Here is a 22,328-nt window from a genome sequence, read left to right on the forward strand (position 1 = left end):
GTTTTTAAAAGGATACGTAGATTTTACAGGATACAGGCCCTCCAGTGATATCCCACAGGATATTTAATTTAATGTAATAAAGCTCTGAAGCAATAAAAGTCCAAAGGATTTTAAGGAATGAGTAGAACTTAAAAGATGTTTTCATTACAATAGCGGAAAATAAACATAAGGGGATGAGGATTTTCAATATCAAATTAATGCAGTAAATCTGGCTGAAGATTTTTTAACATTCATTTCCTTTTACTTAAAAAAAAATTCAACTAGTTGCAAAAAATAAAACTGTTGTATCTCATTTTATACAGTGCCATTCTGGATCACAAAAGATTTTTTCTCAAAACTGAATAAAACAACAATAAAATGAAGAATATCTAAGCTTCCAGACTGGCACTATGCTGATAATTGATTCCCAAATTAGGGTTAAAGTAAAAGTTTATTCATTAATGTCACAAGTGAGCTTACATTAACACTGCAATGAAGTTAGTGCGAAAATCCCCTCGTCGCCATGTTCTGGCGCCTGTTCAGGTACACTGAGGGAAAATTTAGCACGGCCAATGCACCTAACCAGCACGTCTTTCAGACTGTAGGAGGAAACCAGAGCAACCAGAGGAAACCCACACAGACATGGGGAGAACATGCAAACTCCACACGGACAGTCACCCAAGCCAGGAATCGACCCTGGGTCCCTGGCGTGTGAGGCTGCATTGGTAGCCACTGTGCCATTGTGTTGCCCTCTATCTCTCTCTTCAGATTCTCTCTCTCTGTTCAGAAGCCATGCCCAAAGAGAGCATTGATGACAATGGACCTCCATGTCAATCTTTCACTAGACAAGTGAATCATCTTTGTGGGTGGTACATTCATTCAGTTTGAAGGCTCTTTAACAAGGTCATTCTTTGTCTACCTTGATCTCTTTTATCATTGATATTTCCCATCAATATCAGACTTTCTATATCATGATTACTTATTACATGCCCAAGAATTTCCAACTGTCTCCTCCTGATCCTTTGGTTTCAGATGTTACTAACACCTCTTCATTGGTAATGTGACTTGCCCAAGATATCTTTATTATTTGCCTCAAGAAACACAGTGCAGAATTCTCCTCTGTCTGTTTCGCTGATTGCCTAACATTCGCTTCCATGTGATTAAAATTGATGTGATGATTCTGAGATTTATTTTCATGGCTAATTCTGAGTCCACCATAATTTTTTTCACTCTTCAAAATGCAACTTTGGCCATTCAAATCCTTGGTGTTAGGAAATAGAGATCATTTTAAATAAGTTGGGAAAAGCAGCCAGCATAATCAGGACACCAAGCACCCCAGACCTACTGTCTTCCACACAAGGCTGGAATCAAAGCCAGGTCCCTCACACTGTGAGACAGCAGTGCTAACCGCTGTGCCATCTTTCTATTATTAAAGTTGTAATATCCAACTAATAACCCAGAAAGATCTTCAATCTCTCTAAGAAGCACATTGTTAGGAGTGGCACAATGGCACAGTGGTTAGTAGTGCTGCTCAGGTACCCGAGTTCAATTCCAGCCTTGGGTCACCGTCTGTGTGGAGTTTGCACATTCTCCTCGTGTCTGCATGGGTTTCCTCCAGGTGCGCTTGTTTCTTCCCACTGTCCAAAGATGTGCAGGTTTGGTTGATTGACCATGCTAAATTGACCCTAGAGTCAAGGGGATGACCTCTGTTAACCACAGAGCCCAGTAGTCACATACACATTAGTTTCCAAAAGTCACAGTCTTAATTTTACTCTGACAGGGATTAGGAGGGTAAATAAGTGAGATTATGGGAATAAGACCTGGGTGGGATTGTGGTTGGTGCAGACGTGTTGGGCCAAATGGCCTCCTTCTGCACTGGAGGGATTCAATGAATATTTTCACAGTACAAATTGAATAATTCTAAGGGAACACATACCCCTGTCTGATCCCTCTTTTAATTGTCACAAAATTGTTTTGATCATTCTCAACTTTTACAGCTGCAGTTTGTTCTCGATGAAGATACCTTATCATTCTAATGTCCTTTCCATCAAGGCAAAGGGCTCAAACACGCTCATCAGTTCTCTATGTTACTTAACTTTAAGCCCAATGAAATTCAGATACATTAAGATCAGCATACTGTATCAATGGCCATTTCCTTTAATCCTGATGAACCAGAGTGACACAGTCCTCCCCCCTGGTTTCCTAGGTTCCCAACCACACTGTTGACTGAAGTTTTATGATAGCAGAGGGGCTAAAAATGCAGCAAGCCAATTCATAGTAAGGAGAAACTTTGTGAAAACATTTGAGGGTTGTGTTTAAGTTAAGGAACTTTTAGTTGTTTCTTCCAGCTGGATTAACTGGATATTGTCTAAATATGAACATTTTGGGACCTGGTTTTAAATCTATGTAAGTGAACGATTAATGAGTGAGTTAAATTCTTGTCCCAATTTGTCTTAATATTGAGCTGGATAGGCATGTTCATGTGACCAACAGATTTCACGTCTTTTTGACCCCAGTTCTGAAATCCCTGAAATCAGAAGGTGGGATAATGTCCAACTTATTAAACTGACAGTCGCATCATTAAAGGTAGCTGCAATGAGGTGCACAATACTGTCCTAAAGGTGATTCTTTGCACACTGAAAGGAGTTGTCACAACTTAGTTTCTGCAAAAAATGCTTTAAATTTTGTGATATTGAATTGTTAAGTTCTTGGCCTTTTAGCTAAGATCATGTGTAGCTTTGCTGTCCTGTATTTGCTTCAAGTTATGAGGTTACACCGAGACTTCATTTGAAGCAATATTTTAAAGTGGCATCTCAGCCTTTTGGCTAAGATGCAAATGAGATTAAGCCTTGGAGGAGGTGCAATGTCTGCTCCAATCAGCTTAGATCATGTAGATCAAGCCCAAGACAGGAAGCGGTGAGCCTGTCTTGTCAACTTGGATCTCAAATGTCTCACTTGATGTGACTTTGATTGGATAGAAACAAAACAAAAATTATGATGGGCATTGTGACTTTTTCTTAACATATGAATGGGAACATTTTTTCTTCTTTGTGTCTCTCCTTTTATCCCTAAAGTTACTCTATCATCTACAAGTTACATGTAAGGGGTATAATGGAATACTTACCTAAATGGTACAGATATAGTAACACTCAGGAAGGTTAATACCATCCAAGACAAAGCTGTCTGTGTAATCACTAACCTGGTAATCTTCATTAAATTTCCAGTCCATCGATTATTGGTGTACTGTAGTTACAGTGCATGTGGTGTGCACAATGTGCTGCAGCAACCAAGGCATTCTCAACATCACTTCCCAGATCCACAAACTCCACCATGAAGAAGGACAAGAACAGCAAGAGCACGGAAACACCATCAACTCCAAATTTTCCCCAAGTCACACGTCATCCCTACTTGACCATATATCGTCACTGTTCTTCCATTGCTGCCAAATCAAACTTCAGGAGCCACCTAACATACCGGTGGAAGTACTCACATCGCATGGACTGGCATGATTCAAAGGAAGCTTCATCCATACCTCCTCAAGGGCAAGTAAGGGTAAACAACAAAGACTGACATTGCTAGCAATGTCAAAATTCCACAGAATAAACTTTCAAACAGCTTGGATGAAAGAAGCGTAATGGAACAGGTTAACCTTTCCCAAACGTGAACTACTAGAATTTGGAGAAACTTGGTTTGTTCTCGCTGGAACAACGGAGATTGAGGGATGACCTGATAGAAGTCTACAAGATTATGAGGGGATTATGGACAGAGTGGATAGTCAGAAGCTCTTTCCCATGGTGGAAAAGTCAATTATCAGGGGGGTATAGGTTTAAGGTGCAAGGGGTAAGGTTTAAAGGAGATGTATTAGGCAGGTTTTTTACGCAGAGGGTGGTGGGTGCCTGAAACTCGTTGCCAGGGGAGGTAGTGGAAGCGGATATGATAGTAAGTTTTAAGAGGCATCTTGACAAATACATGAATGGGATGGGAATAAGAACATAAGAAATAGGAGCAGGAGTAGGCCATCTAGCCCTTCGAGCCTGCCCCGCCATTCAATAAGATCGTGGCTGATCTGAAGTGGATCAGTTCCACTTTCCTGCTTTTTCCCCATAACCCTTAATTCCCCTGTCTATCAGAAACCTATCTACCCGTGACTTAAATATATTTAGTGAGGTAGCCGCCACCACTTCAATGGGCAGAAAATTCCACAGGGATTCCAGAATAGAGGGACATGGTCCCTGGAAGGGTCGGGGATTTTAGTTCAGTCAGGCAGCATGGTCTGTGCAGGCTTGGAGGGCCAATGGGCCTGTTCCTGTGCTGTAATTTTGTTCTTTGTACGCACAATGAGGAACAAAAGCAGAAATTATTGGAAAAACTCATCAGGTCTGGTAGCGTCTGGAGAGAGAAACAGTTAACATTTTGGATCTAAATGATTCTGCTACAAAACACAATGAGGAGATGGTTAATGAGTGAACCATCAAAGTACAAAATTGGTGTGCCGCTAAATAAAGGATCAGAATCGGTAGAACTTGCATTGAGAACTCATAATCGACATTCACTATTAGCTTAAAGGTTACATTGCTTTTAGCTTTCTCTTTCCTGTTCTTTAAAGAGAATGTTGAACTAATATCCCCATATTGATATCATGGTTAGTTAAAGCTATACAAGAACTCATTTGCTAAATCTAGACCTCTTGGTACATTCTCTTTGTAAAATCATTCCTGGTCCTTCCCTTAATCTAAGAACTGGCCACTAATGCTAAAAATTATTCAATGTTTGTGGGACTAAGCCGGACATAGAGGACTGAATACTCAAACGGACATTTAACTCACCACATGAATAGCTCAAAGGATCTCCACTCTCTGCAATCCACAAAGGAATAAATTCTTTCTTTTCTCAAACAATTCAGTGCATTTCTTCTCAAATGCAAGGCTATGTCAAAAAATATCCCCCTCAAAGGAAATAACTGCAGTTTCTATTCAGGGATATGATAAAGAGTTTTAAAGAGATAATGTTTCTTTGGATGATCTGGATGCTGGCAATGTGTCAAACTCTTAACCCTTTGTCTTTGCAGGAAGTGTTTTACTTGTGCGTTTTCCCTCAACATGGAGTAGCTTTGTGTAGAATAAACGGATAAGTACAACTCTTTATGTTCCAAAATTCTTTGAAATATCAATTGGAAATTTTCAACTTTCATTAATGTAGATTTTTAATTTTTTTTAATCTAGTTTAGAGAGCAATCACATTCCAGTAAGCAACCTGAGAGCAAACACACTCTCAAAGTTGAAAGGTATGAAGCAGTTGACACTAACAGATGTATGAGAACACCAATGCCTGCAAGTTGCCCTCCAAACCACTCACTATCCTGTTTTGGAAATATATCGCTGTCCCGTCATTGTCACTGGCCAGAATTTTGCAGGCATGTCCATCCCGATTCCAGGGGCGGCTGAGGCTCGGAGAACGGCAAGTTCCATTGGCCTTGGGCGGGATTGTATGAACCTCGGGTATACATGGCGGTAAAATTTCACCCATTGTCTTCAAACTCTGACTCTGACAGAATGGTACCCGTGTACCTACACCACATGGTCTTCAGCAGTTTAAGAAGGCAACTCACCACCACCTTCTCAAGTACTGTGAGGAGTGGACAATAAATTCCTGTATTATTGTCAGTGATCCTCACACCTGATCATTCAATTGTTTAAAAAGTGATTAAAATAAAACACTACAGATGCTGGAGACCTGAAATAAAAACATAGAGTGCGGGAAACTCTCAGCCGGCTAGGCAGCAGCTGGAGACAGGAATAGGGTTAAAATTTCGAGTCCAATATAACTCTTCTTCAGGACTGTTCCAAAGAAGTCATATTGGACTGAAAACATTAACACTGCACCGAATCTCCGAGAGGCCTTTTTACTTACCTTAATCTGGGGCTGCACATTTCTTGACCAGACCCAGGGTTTAGGAGGGATTGTAAGGTGGAGGAGCCAGGAGTACTGCAGGGTAGTCGGGTGCTGAAGGAGTTGGGGGTTATTCAGGTGGTTGGCGTGGGTGGTGTACCATGTGGGCAGTCGTGTGGTCAGGGGGTATCGGTTGGTCAGAGTGTGTAGCCGGGGGGTGTGGGGGATAGTGGAGTTTCAGTCGGTTGGGAGGATAGTCAGGTGATCAGGTGTTAGTCAGGGTGGGGGGGGTCTAGTTAGGTATTCAGGGGGTGGGGGTGATCGGGTGGTTGGGGGGAGAGTAGGGGAGAAATTCCTTCACTCAAAGGGTTGTGAAGCTTTTGTGGAATTCTCTACTCCAAAGAGTTCTTTACTCTCCACCGTTGGTTGTATTCAAGGCTGCACACCTTCATTGTGGAGTCCAAGAGGCATTGACAAAAGTCGTAGGTAGAAGAAGGATTGGAATGAGGCACTTACTGAATGTTAAAATGGGCGGCGCAGGCTTGTAGGGCCGAAGGGCCTGTTTCCTGTGCTGTGTTGTTCTTTGCTCTTTGAGATAGATAGATTCAGGGAATCAAAGTAATCGGGAGTGAGTAGTAAAGTTGGACTGAAGAAGATCAGCCATGAAATTTCTCCTCCTCTCAGTCCAAAATGATTAGCCCCTTTTCCTGGTACTGTGCCCTTATGTTCTCAATTCTCTACCGGGGAAACAACCCGAATGATTAGGGATAACCATGTATGTTTAAGGCTGAGATAGACAGATTGTTGGGTGCTCAGCGAGTCCAGCAATGTGAGGGGGCGTGGGGCTTTGGTGGGGGTGGGGGGGGTTCGATGGGCCAATGTGGTCAACTCATGCTCCTATTTATTCTGCTCTTACATTCTTATGGTCTAAGTAAAAGGAAACCTGCTGCCTCTAGACGGCCTGGCTAATAACATGTTGGTCAACACCAACATGGTTGATTTTTAACAACTCAAAAACCAAATCAAGCCATTCGTTACATCAATATCACTTGGACAACCATGCAGGGAAGAGCAATGAATGCCAACCTTGCCAGCGACATCCATATCCTGAGATTTTTTTTAAAGGCACACAAGATGATGGCTCAAATGAATCTTATCATTTTCTCCAGGAGAGACAATCAATTCAAGAAAAATAGAACATCAGGTTTTGATTGTGTCCTTCCTTGCCACGTTCGACCATGCCCTTTGGAACCTGAACCACATAAGACTCCATTTACACTTCAGTCTGTGATTTCTTTGGGTCTTGAACCATCAACTGCTGAAGTCCTATGAATTGAACTAACATCAACTGGCTTACTTATCTTTAGCGTTCACATTGCACTGAAAACTGAGGGTGAATGCATATTTAAACGATTTTCATAACATTACTTGGAGAAAAGACACAGTGGCACAGAAAGAAACGGTGGCACAGTGTTTAGCACTGTTACCTCACAGTGCCAGGGATCCAGGTTCGATTCCCCAGCTTGGGCCACTGTCTGTGTGGAGCCTGCACATTCACCCCGTGTCTGTGTGGGTTTCTTCTGGCTGCTCCAGTTTCCTCCCATATTCCAGAGATGTATGGGTTAGGTGGATTGGCCATGTTAAAATTGCCCCTTAGTGTCAGGATTACTAGCTAGGGTAAATGCATGGGGTTGTGGGGATAAGTCCTGGGTGGGTTTGTGGTCGGCGTAGACTTGATGTGCCAAATGGCCTCCTTCTTCATCAGAGGATTCTATAACTCTGTGGCTCCGCTCATCCTGAAATCGTAAAATCCTGCCCAAAATCCCACCCAAGGTCAAAGGATCTTTCCACAGTCCGCCCTCGCCCTCTCCAATTCCCGTGGGAGTCAGGATGGTAAAATTCCAGCCCATATTTCAAATATCTGGAATTTTAAAAAATAATTAGTAATTTCCCTTGATAACAAAAAATTTAATAACAAAGAAAGATCTTTAAAACCATCCCTTCCAATATATAAAGATTAATCTGAAAATATTCTCGACTAAATGTTTGTTCCTTTATGGTGTACAACTGGCACATATCTATTAACAATTAAGGTATTATAATAATACGCTTCAATATTGTTCCTGGGAATAAGGCTAGAATTTCTACCATGTCATCTGAGTACATGATTCACGTCAGCCAAGCTTTCCATTGTGATGGCAAAGTGTTCATATCTTCATTGTACTGGCACTTCCAGTGTTACACAAAGTATAGTTTTTCTTTGAATTATTTATCAGAGAACATGCATGTAACAGAAAGAAAACAAATTGAAAAGAATCAACCAACCTTGCAGCTGGAATTCTAAAGCCAAGGAGAAATGGCCTGGTATTGAAGCCTCAATGTACCCCTACTGCTATCCTTGTAGTTTGATGAGGTCTGAGGTAACCTTTCCCATATTACATTCTGGCTAGGCCAGCAATTACTGCCCGCCATTAATTGCCCTTGAGAAGGTGATTGTGAGCCATCTTCAAGAGCCACTGCTGTCTGTGCGGTGTAGGTACACCCGCAGTACAGTTAGGAAGGGAACTCCAGTGACAGTGAAGGAACGATGATATACTTCCAAATCAGGATGGTGAGTGACTTGGAAGGGCTAACTTGCAGGCGGTGGTGTTCCCATGCATCTACTGCCCTTGCCGTGCTGGAGGCTGCTGATTTGAAAGTTTCTGTCGAAGGAGTCTATGAGTTGCTGGTCATCTTGTAAATGGTACACATTTCTACCATGGGATGTTCATAGTAAGCATGAATGTTTAAGGTAGTAGATGGGGTGCCAAACAAGTGGGTTACTTTGTGCTGGGTAGTGTTGCTTCTTGAATGTTCTTGGAGCTGCATTCATCCAGGCAAGTGGAGAATATTCCGTCACACTTCTGACTTGTGCCATGTCCATGCAGGACAGGTTTTGGGAGTCAGGAAGTGAATAGCTCTCCACAGAATTCCCAGCCTCTGACCTGGTTTGTAGTCACAGTACTTACATGTCTGGTCAATTTTCAATTTCTGGTCAATGTTAATCCCCAGGATATTGGTAGTGGGGGGATTTGGTGATGCAGTGAATGTCAAGAGAAGATTAGATTTTCTCTTAATGAAGGTAGTCATTGTCTGACACTTGTGTGACACAAGTGATAATTACCACTTAATAAGCCACTAAATATTATCCAGGTCTCGCTGCATTTGGACACAGACAGCTTTAGTATCGTCGGAATCACAGATGGTTCTGAACGTTGTGCTATCATCAGTAAACATCCCCACTTCTGACCTTATGATGAAGGAAGGTCATTGATGGAGCAGCTAAAGATCTCTGGGCTTAGGGCTCTGGCTGGGCTTAGGACACTACCCTGATGAACTCCTGTAGAGATGTCCTGGATCTGAAATGATTGACTTCCAACAAGCACATCCATCTTCCTTTGTGTTTGGTATGACTCCAACCAGTGGAGCGTTTACACCCATTGGCTTCACTTTTGCTAGGGTTCCCCGATGCCACACTAGCTCAAAGAATGTCTTGTCGTCAAAGGCATTCTCTCTTACCTCATCTCTTGAATTCAGCTTTTTGTCTATGTTTGAAGCAAAGCTGTAATTAGGTCAGGAGCAGAGCGGATCTGGCAGAACACAAACTGAGTATCAGTGAGCAAGTTATTGTTGGGTAAGTGCCACTTCATAGCACTGTCGATGATACTTTCAATTACTTTGTTGTTGACCGAGAGTAGACAAATGGGGTAATGATTGGCTGGGTTGGATTTGTCCTGCTTTTTATTGACTGAAGGTACCTGGGCACTGTTCCATATTACTGAGAGGTTGCCAGTGTTGTAGCTATACTGGCACAGGGTAAGGGCAAAGCTGGATCTGGAGCACATGTCTTCAGCACTATTGCTGGAAATGTTGCCAGCATGTTGCATTTTTCAATGCCTTCAGCCATTTCTTGATGTCACATGGAAGGAATCAAACTTGCTGAAGACTGGCATTTATGATCCTGGGCACCTCTGGAGGTGGGGAGTTGGATCATCCATTTGGCTGGGCTGTGTATGTGCTGGGCTCCTCACCATTGAGGACGAGGATATTTGTGGAGCCTCCTCTTTCTGCTAGCTGTTTAATTGTCCACCACTATTCACAGCTGAATGTGGCAGGACAGCAGATCTTTAGATCTGATCCATTGTTGTGGAAATGCTTATCTCTGTCAACATGCTACTTAAGATGTTTGGCATTCACATTGGAATTTCACCAGTTTGACAGCTCATTTTTAGATGTGCCTGGTGCTGCTCCTGGCTTGCCCTTCTGCATTCTCTATTAAGCCAGAGTTGACCCCCCAGCCTGATGGTAATGGTAGAGTGGGAGATATGCCAGGCCATACAGCTACAGATTGTGGTTGTGTACAATTCTGCTGCTCCTATGGCCCACATCACCTCATGGATGCCGAGTTCTGAACTGTAGATTAGTTCAAATTCCATCCCATTTAGCACAATGTTGAACACAGCCCTTCATCTCCATAAGAACTGTGCAGTGGTCACTTCTACCAATACTGTCACGGACCTGTCTACCTGCAACAGGATGAGATCAAGTAGGTTTATCCTCTTGACAGTTCCCTCACCGAGGACCCAGACTAGCAGCCATGTCATTTAAGACTCAGTCAATAGTGGTGCTACTGAGTCACTCTTGGTGATGGAAATAAATGTCTCTCATCCAGATACCATCTGTGCCTTTGCCACCCTCAGGGCTTCTTCAATTTGATGTTCAACATGGAGTACTGATTCACCAGCTGAGTGACAAAGGTACGTGATAAGCCACAGGAAGTTTCCTTGCCCTATACTTGAGCTGATAACATGAGAACTCCTAGGGCAACTCCTTGCTGACTGTCTGCGACTGTGCCAGCACCTCTGCTGGGTCTATGCTTCATATGTTTCCTCCCACAGTCCAATGATGTGCGGGTTAGGTTGATTGGCCATGCTAAATTGCTAGTGTTGGGGGATTAGCAGGGTAAATATGTGGGGTTGTGGGAATAGGACCTGGGTGGGGTTGTGGTCAGTGCCGGCTCAATGGGCTGAATGGCCTCCTTCTGCATTGTAAGAATTCTAGTTCCTTCTTTTAGGCTTCTTTTAAAGTAGTGTCACAAGTAGGCTTACATTAACACTGCAATCAAGTTACTGTGCAAATCCCCTCATTGCCACACTCCAGTGCCTGTTCGGGTACACTGAGGGAAAATTTAGCATGGCCAATGCACCTAACCAGCATGTCTTTTGGACTGCGGCAGGAAACCAGAGCACCCAGAGAAAACCCACTGCAGACACAGGAAGAACATGCAGACTCCACACAGACGGTGACCCAAGCCAAGGAGCGAACCCAGGTCCCTGGCACTGTGAGACAGCCTCTGAATTGCTAATCCAGCGACATCAGCACTGCCCCACCATCTCCTCTGTGGATAGGAGATGTGGAGGCATCAAACTGGAAAGGCGTCAGAGATGGATGCAGGAGAAGACCCCTGGATGCAATAATGAATGAGGACTCAATTATTTTTTGAATAAGCCTTAAAAAAACGCTCTGTATGCATTATGCCATTTTAATTGTGATAGCCACCTTTATGAATTAAATCACCAATCTGTAGGCCTACCACTGGATTGAATAACAGATTTTTCCCTAATTTCAATTGTGCGTGGAAAACATATTTATTACAATCAATTGTTTTCTGTGAAGGAGCCATTTCATGTCATCTTGGTGGAAGTGTATCTTTGTGACAATTTCAGATCTTGTTGACATGTCGGTATTTCACCGACATTCAAAACTGATCATTAGTCGCAACCTAAATTAACTGATTTATAGAATGTGTGTAATGAATGCAGTAGTGGGACCAATCAGCCTGCTGGAAGAGCCTAAATTGAAAGTGGGAACCCTAACAGGGTAATAAAAGTGCTGCTCAGTGTAAAATGATATCTCATTATTCAATAACCACATTTTTAAAATTGAAATACTGTATTATTACAATTCCACTGCCAAAAATGGTAACTAAAGATTTTAAGAATGAATGTTCTACAGCTATAGATTTGAGTGCAAACAGATGGGTTTTATTTTTGTGGCTTTGGTGCCAAAGTCAATGGCCATTTGCACTGCTCACTGGCTGAGCTGCCAAGGAACCCATCATTGGGGTCAGGACCATTGGAACCAGGAGATCCCACTGGCAGGAAGGGTCAGAAAATCCTGCCCAGAATTAATGTTTTGAGTCAAATACAACTCTTCTTGAGAACTGAAGAAAAAATGTATATTTGAATTTGATGATTACAAAAAAAACTGCAACAAGTAAATTTGGGGTGAAGTATTTTTGAACTTTTCTCTCTATTTTTCTTAACCTTTCTAGGAGGAATATTTTTGTTCAGTTGTTCAAGGTTCAGGGGTGGCACAGTGGCTAAGGATGGCATAGTGGCACTATGGTTAGCATTGCTGCCTCACAGCGCCAGGAACCCAGGTTTAATTCCCGGCTTGGGTGACTGATGTGTGGAGTTTGCCCATTCTCCCCGTGTCAGTGATGGTTTTCTCCAGATGCTCCGGGTGTGCGCGTTAGTTGGATTGGCTCCTCAGCATAGCAGGATGTGTAGGTCCGATGGACTTGCCATGGTAAATGTGTGGGGATACGAGAATAGGGCGGGGGAGAAGGCCTGGGTAAGATACTCTGTCAGAGAGTTAGTGAAGACTCAATGGGCCGAACAGCCTCCTTCTGCACTGTAAGGATTCTATGATTCAATGAAGAGAGCTGAAGTATTGTGGGCATCAACACAAAGAAACCACTGGTTTACCAAAAGTATAAATGGCTCTCTGAAACAGGGGTGTCTTAATTCTCTAACTCTTGCAGGCACAGCATTGTTGGTGACATTTTCCATCTGAGTCAACATGTTCTGCTGTCCAGCAATGTTCCCTCTAAGCTGTGAAGTTGGCCTCTTTAAGTTAGCTTGCGTGTCACACAGGAAGACTTAAATAAACCATTTACGTATATCAAAAAAAAATCATTCAATGGAACATTGTTGCCTACTAAGCTTGAATCCTAGCCATGCAGGTCAACAGTGTAATGTTAAGATTGCTAGCCTTTACAGAGTGCCCTGGCATTGCAGTAGACAAATGGCTAGAAGGATGTTTCCAGTGTTCAAACTCCAGTAAAGAGAGGGAACTTCAGACTGGAGCATACTGATGAACCATGTGTCAGAATAATATAATGACATACGGCAACATACGTAGGTTTACTGCATTGACTGAACAGAATTGCTCTGTGTGATTTCAATTGCATTTGTGTGGAATGCTAAGATTCTGCTGCAAATTCTGCTGAAACTAACGTGGAACATATTGTGTTAAATCTGTTGACATGCATCGACCCTCATCTACATGTGACAGCGCTGGTGACATATCATTTTATATCTTTTCAGATGCAGAATGGCTTCAATTAATTAGATCTGGTCCACCCCTTTGTATTTAGTATGCTTATGGTGAGTTAGTTCCTGGTCTGTTATATACTAACTTTGCATCAAAGCTACGCCAGCAAATGCAGGGTGCCATTAACATCTTGTTACCTTGACTGATATATTTCAGTTTCTGATCAGTGGATAATAAAATTACCAGCCCTAATGACCTGTCACTAAAACTTTTGTTATTTCACACACAGATTCTAGCTGACATTTTTCCAGTCTGTGTCTTTTTTTTTGTACTTAAAATAACACTTTTTTTTTCCTGTATTGTCACCATTGCGATGTGTGAAACCCATTGGCAATGAAACAAATGACCACTTTATCTGTTTTTTTTTAGGGGTTGGTTGATCATAAATATTGGCCAGGAAATTGGGAGGCCTCCCGAGCTCTTCTTCAAATGACTGAATAATTCTTTACACGGAGAGCGATCAGGATATGGAATGCACTGCCTGAAAGTTTGGTGGAGGAGATTCAATTGTGCCTTTCAAAGGGAATTAGACAATTATCATAGAATCTTACAGTGCTGAAGGAGGCCATTCGGCCCAATGTCTGCACTGACCACAATCCCACCAGGCCTTATCCCCATGCATTTACCCTAGCTAGTCCCCCTGACACTAAGGGGTAATTTAGCACGGCCAATCCAACTAACCAGCACATCTTTGAACTGTGGGAGGAAACCGGAGCACCTGGAGAAAACCCACACAGACACGAGGGCAATGTTCAAACTCCACACAGACAGTGATCCAAGCCGGGAATCGAACCCAGGTCCCTGGCACTGTGAGGCAGCAGTGCTAACCACTGTGCCACTATGCCACCCTTATGTTTGAAGAGAAAAGGCTTGCAGGGCTACAGGGGGAGATGAGTGAGAGTGGGACTGGCTAAGTTGCTCTTGTGGAGGATCAACACAAATATGAAGGGCCAAATGGCCTCCTGTGCTGTAACCATTCTGGTTATTACTAGAGTTGTAAAGTCATAGAGGTTTACAGCATGGAAACAGGCCCTTCGGTACAAATTGTCCATGCCATCCTTTTTTTCAAACCCCTAAGCTAATCCCAATTGCCCGCATTTGGCCCATATCCCTCTATACTCTATATATGCTTTTTAAAAGACAAAATTATACACGCCTCTATTACTACCTCTGGCCGCTTGTTCCAGATACTCACCACTCTCTGTGTGAACAAATTGCCTCTCTGGACACTTTTGTATCTCTTCCCTCTCACCTTAGACCTATGCCCTCTAGTTTTAGACTCCCCTATTTTTCGGAAAAGATATTGACTATCTAGCTGATCTGTGCCCATCATTATTTTATAGACCTCTATAAGATCATCCCTCAGCCTTCTACGCTCTAGACAAAAAAGTCCCAATCTATCCAGCCTCTCCTTATAATGCAAACCACCAAGTCCTGGTAGCATCCTAGTGAATCTTTTCTGCACTCTTTCTTATTTAATAATATCCATTCTATAACAGGATGACCAGGACTGTACACAGTATTCCAAGCGTAGCCTTACCAATGTCTTGTACAACTCCTGTATTCAATATTCTGACCAATGAAACCAAGCATGCTGAATGCCTTCTTCACCACTCTGTCCACCTGTGACTCCACTTTCAAGGAATACTTTCAACCAGTACCCCTAGATCTCTTTGTTCTGTAACTTTCCCCAACACCCTACCATTAACTGAGTAAGTCCTGCCCTGATTCAACCTTCCAAAATGCATCACCTCACATGTATCTAAATTAAACTCCATCTGCCATTCATCAGCCCACTGGCCCAAATGATCAAGGTCCTATTGCAATCGGAGATAACTAGTGCCATGAAATTTCTACATCCACCTTAGGGGGTCAAGAGAGGTCTCAGTCTAATATCCATCTGAAAAATAGCAGTTCTGAGAGTGCAGCACAGCCTTAGTACTGCGCTAAGGCTTCAGCCTAGATTATGTGCTCAGTCTCTCGATTAGGGTTTGATGCGTGAATTGCTAAATTGGAGGTGAGAGTTCTTCCATTCAGACAAGATCAACTCCTTAGGGCAGAGATCCAACCATGATATTCCCCTGCCCATTTGAAAATAGCAAAATGGAAAACATGGGCAAAAATCTCAGCAATAGCAAGTTCTGACCATTGTGCACTTTTATTTGCAGATTTATTAGTAAAATGATAAGATGAAAAGCAATGTTCATTGCTTGTTTGATTGCTTCATTTTGCTTGTTGTGAGTGTTTTCCTTTCTTGATGATTCAATGATGATTGAAATTTGTTAAGAAAAAATGAATGTTAAGTAAATGTGAAATATCTTTCTATTAAAATCAGAGCATATGCTATAGCAACATCTGTGGCTAGTCAGTAATGAATATTGGACAATCCTGTTGTAGTACCTCAGACACCTTTCCTAATGGGCCCTGTTCTTATTTAACTACTTAATTTTAATTTGGACATCAATTTTTGATCACTAGTGTAATTATAAGAACTAGGAACAGGAGTAGGCCAGCTGGCTCCTCCAGCCTGCTCCACCATTCAATAAGATCATGGCTGATCTTTTTGTGGACTCAGCTCCACATACCTGCTCGCTCACCATAACCCTTAATCCCTTTGCTGTTCAAAAATATATCGATTCTTGCCTTAAAAACATTCAGTAGGGTAGCCTCAATTGCTTCACTGGACAGGGAATTCCACAGATAAAACTTACATTCACCTTCTGCAGTTTTGACAACTTAATATTCCGTACTGATCCAAACCTTTGGATACTCTATGAAGTATTTTGTGTGAAAAGTCATTTGTTAAACTACTCGACCAACACAAAAAGTTAACTTTGAAAGAAACGTGACCACCATCGCACTTTCATTTTATTTGCCATTTTCAGTCCTGTACCACCAATTACACATGATGTCACATCGATTAACATTAACCAGTTTCTCACTGTGGCTCCTTACTCATAGTTTAGATTAGGTTGTAGTGTACAATATGTGGATTGCCTATTAGATATGAACTACTTGCTACTGTCCTTGAGTGCAGATGTACAATATGTACTCATGACAGGATACATTTCACTTGAATATGATCTCTGCTTTGCACAACGTTAAGTGGACAGTGCAAATTTAGATTTAACTCTTGGCTCTCAGAGTCCCCGGGTGGGTAGATAGGGTGGAGGGTGGGGGTGGAGGACGGGGGCAGGGGAGGAAGGGAGGGTGTGGAGTTTCATGCCGTGTTCCCTTGACACCTCATGAAGGTTAAATCGGGTTTCACCAAATGCTCCGGGTGCACTGGGTTTTATTAAACCGACTTAAACTCAATTCAAATGTTTACAGATTGGGTATTCCTCTGCCCCTTCCCCCCCAATCCCTGCTGACTGAACAATTCCATTTGTAGCCCTGAGTTTTGACCACATTTGTATCAAGGCACAACTTCTTCCTTATCACACTCTCCACCTAAACAAAAATTGGCCAATTCATTGATTTTAGTGCAAGGTTATACTCCTGTAGAATTAATTTAACTTTTTGTTTTACTCCACAAACGTGTTTCAAGCATTTTTGGAGCCCAGGCTGCAGCTACTGCAGTCACCCCTGTGCAAGTGCATCGTCAAGTAAATAGTTACAATATCCTTTGACAACTAGCAATATTTTGCTCGCGCAGCTTGGGTGCAATGCACATTCACAAAGAGTTGTCTACTTGCCTACGTGGATCTCAGCTCCCAGCTGTTAAAAGTTAAAACTGGTGGAAGTGCTGGGGAGAAAGTCCACATTCTCAGCACATTTATAAACTGCCCAAGTGTTCCAATAGATGTCCTAATGGGGTAAAACGGGGGCACAGTGGTTAGCACTCTGTCTCACAGAGCCGGTGACCCGGGTTCAATTCCTGGCTTGGGTCACTGTTTGTATGGAATTTTCACATTCTCCCTGTGCCTACATGGGTTTATTCCAAGTGTTCCGGTTTCCTCCCACAGTCCAAAGATGTGCGGTTTAGGTGAAGTAGCCATGCTCAATTGCCTTTTAGTGTTAAGGGATAGTGTTTAGTGCTAGAGTAAATGCATGGGGTTATGGGAATGGGGCCTGGGTGGGATTGTGGTCGGTGCAGATTGAAGGGCCAAATGACCTTCTTCTGCTCTGTAGAGATTCGATTGATTCTAATAACTGAGCATGTATGGAGTCACAGTCATAAGGGGCGATTTTCCTGTCGCACCTGCCATGCGAATGATAGTGGGTAAGGGGGGCAGACCACGCAAAAATCCATTTACCTCAGGCAGGATGTTCTGGTTTTCGGATAACGTGGCTGGAAAACTCCACCCATGGAGTCATACGGCACAGAAATCAGGCCCATCGACCATATCTACCACTAAAAGCATGTTAATCCCACTTTCCTGCATTTGTCCCATATCATTGACTGTTATGATATTCCCAGTGCTCATCCAAATACATTTTAAAGGTTGTAAGGTTCCCAGCCTTCCTAAGCTGTGTGATCCACATTTCCACCACCCACTGAGTGAAAAGGTTTTTTTCTCAAGTGCCCTTCAAATTACCTGCCCCTTTCCCTAAAACTATGGTCCCTGTTGATTGGCCTCTCAACCAAGGGGAACAGCTACTCCCTACTCATTTTGCTTATACTCTTCATAAATTTATACACCTCAATCATGTCCCCCCTTTCGCCTTCTCTGCTCTAAAGAAAACAATCCAAGCCTATCTAGTCTCTACTGATAGCTTAAATCTTCCATCCCAGGCAACATCCTGCTGAATCTCCTCTGCATCCCCTCTAATGCCATCACATCCTTCCCATAGTAAGGTGACCAGAACTGCACACAGTATTCCAACTGTGGCCTAACGAATGCTCTGAACAATTCCAACATTGCTGTTATACTTTATACCACAACTATGGAGAGCAAGTGTCCCATATATTTTCTTAACTACCCTATTCAGGTACTCTACCACTTCAGGGATCTGTGAATAATTACCCCAAAATTCCACTGATTCTCTGAGGTACCCAGTGTCCTGCCATTCATGAAATAAAAATATGGTTTGGTACGAGACTGGAGCTCTAATCCATGTCTTGTCAAACACAGCCTCAGATAAGGTAGTTCACAGCACTCTACTCTAGCCAGTTCAAGACTAATGCTGATATGATACTGCACCTATGCAGTCCCAACAGCAACTTACATTCATATAATGAGTGCATTTAGTATATAAAAATCCAAAGGTGCTTCACAGGAGAATTATCTAACAAACTTTGACACGGTGGCACAGTGGTTAGCACTGCCCACTCACAGCGTCAGGGATCTGGGTTCAATTCGGCCTGAGGTTACTGTCTGTGTAGAGTTTGCACATTCTCCCCCTGTCTGTATGGGTTTCCTCCAGGTGCTACAGTTTTTACCCACAGTCCAAAGGTGTGCAGGTTAGGTTGATTGGCCATGCTACATTGATCCGAGTGTCAAGGGGATTGGCAGGGCAAAAGTGTCGGGTTTCAGGAATAGGGGCAGAGTGGGATTGTAGTCGGTACAGGCTTGATGGGTCAAATAGTCTCCTTCTGTACTGTAGGGATTCTATGAACTAGCCACATAAAGTGGCCAAAGGTTTGATGAAAAGTATCTTAAATGAGAAGAGAGAGAAAGAGGGAGACAGAGAGGCTAAATGACAACATCCTGCAAAGTTTACAGAGATTGTGTACCAGCAAGGAGCAGGTAGAATAGTCCAGCCCTAGGTAGCAAAGGCATTGGATGAGGGTTTGGGCGACAGATGAGGTAAGCCCCAAATGAGACCGAAGTTACAATACAAAAAAATCCATGTACAACGCACCTGTTCTTTCCAAAGTGTTTTTTTAACCAATGAAGGAAGTAACATAGAAACATAGACATAGAAGATAGGACCAGGAGGAGGCCATTTGACCCTTTGAGCCTGCTCCGCCATTCATTATGATCATGGCTGATCATCCAACTCAATAGCCTAATCCTGCTTTTCTCCTCATAACCTTTGATCCCATTCGCCCAAAGTGCTATATCTAGCTGCCTCTTGAATGCATTCAATGTTTTGGCATCAACTACTTCTTGTGGTAATGAATTCCACAGGCTCACCGTGAAGAAATGTCTCCTTGCGTCCATCCTAAATGGTCTACGCTGATTATGACCACTGGTTCTGGACTCCCCCCACCATCAGGAATATCCTCCTTGCATCTACCCTGTCTAATCCTATTAGAATTTTATAAATCTCTATGAGATTCCACCATCCCCACCCTGCCCCCCCGCCGCATTGCCTGAACTCCAGCGAAAATAATCCTAACCTAGTCAATCTCTCCTCATACATCAGTCCCGCCAACCCCAGAATCAGCTTGGTAAAGCTTCACTGCACTTCCAGAGAGCAAGAACATCCCTCCTCAGAAAAGGAGACCAAAACTGCACACAAAGCTCTAGGTACGACCTCACCAAGGCCCTGTATAATTGCAACAACACATCGCTGCCCCTGTACTGGAAACCTCTGGCAATGAAGGCCAACATGCCATTTGTCTTCTTTACTGCCTGCTGCAAGGGCATGCTTACCTTCAGTGACTGGTGCACAAGGACACCCAGGTCCCTCTGCACACTCCCTTCTCCCAATTTACAGCCATTCACTTAGTAATCTGCCTTCTTGTTTTTGCTTCCAAAATGGTAAAAATGGTAAGCTGTAATGTCGGAATCAGAAGGTCTTTACCTTAACTAAAGGCCCCTTCCACAAGCAAGCTCAACCGCGCTTGCGAAGCTGCCCATTCAGACACTACAGAACTCTGAACCCGGTAACACTCTGTCTAGCCATGTTAATTCGAGGAAAGGTCTCCCGTTATATTTCATTCTTGACAAAACACGTCGAATAGGTCCATACATGACTGGGGAATAATATAAAAGCGGATTATGCCCAGCAAATCCCCCCATTGCCGACCCACCATTCCACCCTTGGTTCCCATTGAAGCGGTAATATTGTAACAACAGTGCGTGTGAATCGCAGGGTGGTGAGGATCAATGAGCGTGAAAGCTTCATTAGCAGCCGAAAGGAACAGTGGCAGCATAAATACTTGGGAGAAAAGTGGTGTTGGGGAGGGGCGTGGATTGGTGTTTCAGGAATGCGTGAAAGAAGGAATTGACAGTGCAGGACTTGGCAAGTCAGCCAAGTGCCGTTTCTCTGTGAGAGGGCCAGTGGATTCTGGTCTAGGGGCAGGAGGTGTGTGGGACTCCAGCAGTATGGGCATAATGACAAGATGATCCATGGTGCCAAGATTGACCTGACACTGGTTAAGATGCTGCCGAATAAAGTGACGACCCTTTCCGTCCCGATTTAAGTGGGAGTGGGATGAAACAGATTAGCTGGCAGGGCTAATGAATCGTTAACCCTCCAGTGCAATGGGAATACTTTCTTGTAATGTTTAACATTTCAACCTCACACATTGGTCTTGTTGTGATTGTCATAGCTGGCCGATTCTTTGATGACAATATAGGTAAAGGTGCTATGGGAAATGAAGAACAGGTAGAAGGGTCCCTGTCTCTATCTGATAACTATAATACCTCATTTAAAAAAAAAGTAAAGATGGATATTTTTATTGGAGCCCTAAATCTCTAATCTAACCCCATTCGAAGTTGAGGTCTGGTTGCAAATTCACTGCCAAAGATTGTAATGTCACTGCCAGGGATTGCAATATCAAATTGTAATATCACTGCCATTGATTGTGATATCAGATTATAATAGCACTGCAATATCAAATTGTATTAGCGCTGCCAGCGACTGCAATATCAAATTGTAACAGCACTGCCAGTGATTGTAATACCGCCGCCAGTAATAATATCAAATTACAATATCACTGCCATTGATTGTGATATCAGATTGTAATAGCACTGCCAGTGATTGTAATATCAAATTGTAATATTGTTGTCAGTGATTATAATATCAGATTGCAATATCACTACCAGTGATTGTAGTATCAGATTGTAATATCACCGCCATTGATTGTGATGTCAGATTGTAATAGCATTGCCAGTGATTGTAATATCAAATTGTAATGTTACTGACAGTGATTGTAATATTAAATTGCAATAGCACTGCCTGTGATTGTAATATCAGTTTATAATACCACTGCCATTGATTTGTGATAGCAGATTGTAATAGCACTGCCAGTGATTGTAATATCAAAATGTAATATCACTATCAGTAATTATAATATCAGTTTGTAATATTGTTGCCAGTAATTATAAGGTCAAATTATAATGTCACTGCCATTGTTGATATGAGGTTGTAATAGCACTGCCAGTGATTGTAATACCAAATTGTAATATCACTGCCATTGACTGTAATATCAGATTGCAAGATCATTGTTATTGTAATATCCCTGCTAGTTATTGCAATATCACTGCCAGCTATTGCAATATTGGGTTGTAAAGCACTGCTAGTGATTGTAACATCAGATTGTACTATCACTGCCAGTGATTATAATATCACTGCAAGTAATTGTAATATCAAATTGTAATATCACTGCCATTGATTGTAATATCAGATTGTAATATCACTGCCAGTTATTCTAATATCACTGCCATTTATTGTGATGTCACATTGTCATAGCACTGCCATTGATTGTAATTATCAGTTGTTATACCATTGCCAGTTATTCAGTGCTTTGGACTTTTGAGTGCAAGACCCAAAACCCTGGACCACATGTCCCTCTGTCCTGCAATGTTCATATTTTGGACTTGATATTTGATTTTTTTTGTATTCTGTGGATAGAATAGTAATTTGAACGGGGTTGAAAGACTCGCGGTGCCGCCTAGAATTCGCTGATAACTGGCAGAAATCACACTGAACAAGCTCACAAACATGGCCAAGTATCGCACTCGCCTCTCGGTCCTTGTAGAAATAACCGCTGACACAGATCCCAGGGATGTAGGCTTGTTTTTTTTTCTCTCTCTCTTTTATTGTAGCGAAACTGTACAGAAGTGTCAAATAGTCCAACTGTTAGCTAGTAAAATGAAGGTGAACGTGGAGCAGTTTAAAATGGCCAT

The sequence above is a fragment of the Carcharhinus amblyrhynchos genome, chromosome 11 (assembly GCF_965287045.1).
Source record: "Carcharhinus amblyrhynchos chromosome 11, sCarAmb.v2.hapA, whole genome shotgun sequence".
In the NCBI taxonomy this organism is placed as follows: domain Eukaryota; kingdom Metazoa; phylum Chordata; class Chondrichthyes; order Carcharhiniformes; family Carcharhinidae; genus Carcharhinus; species Carcharhinus amblyrhynchos.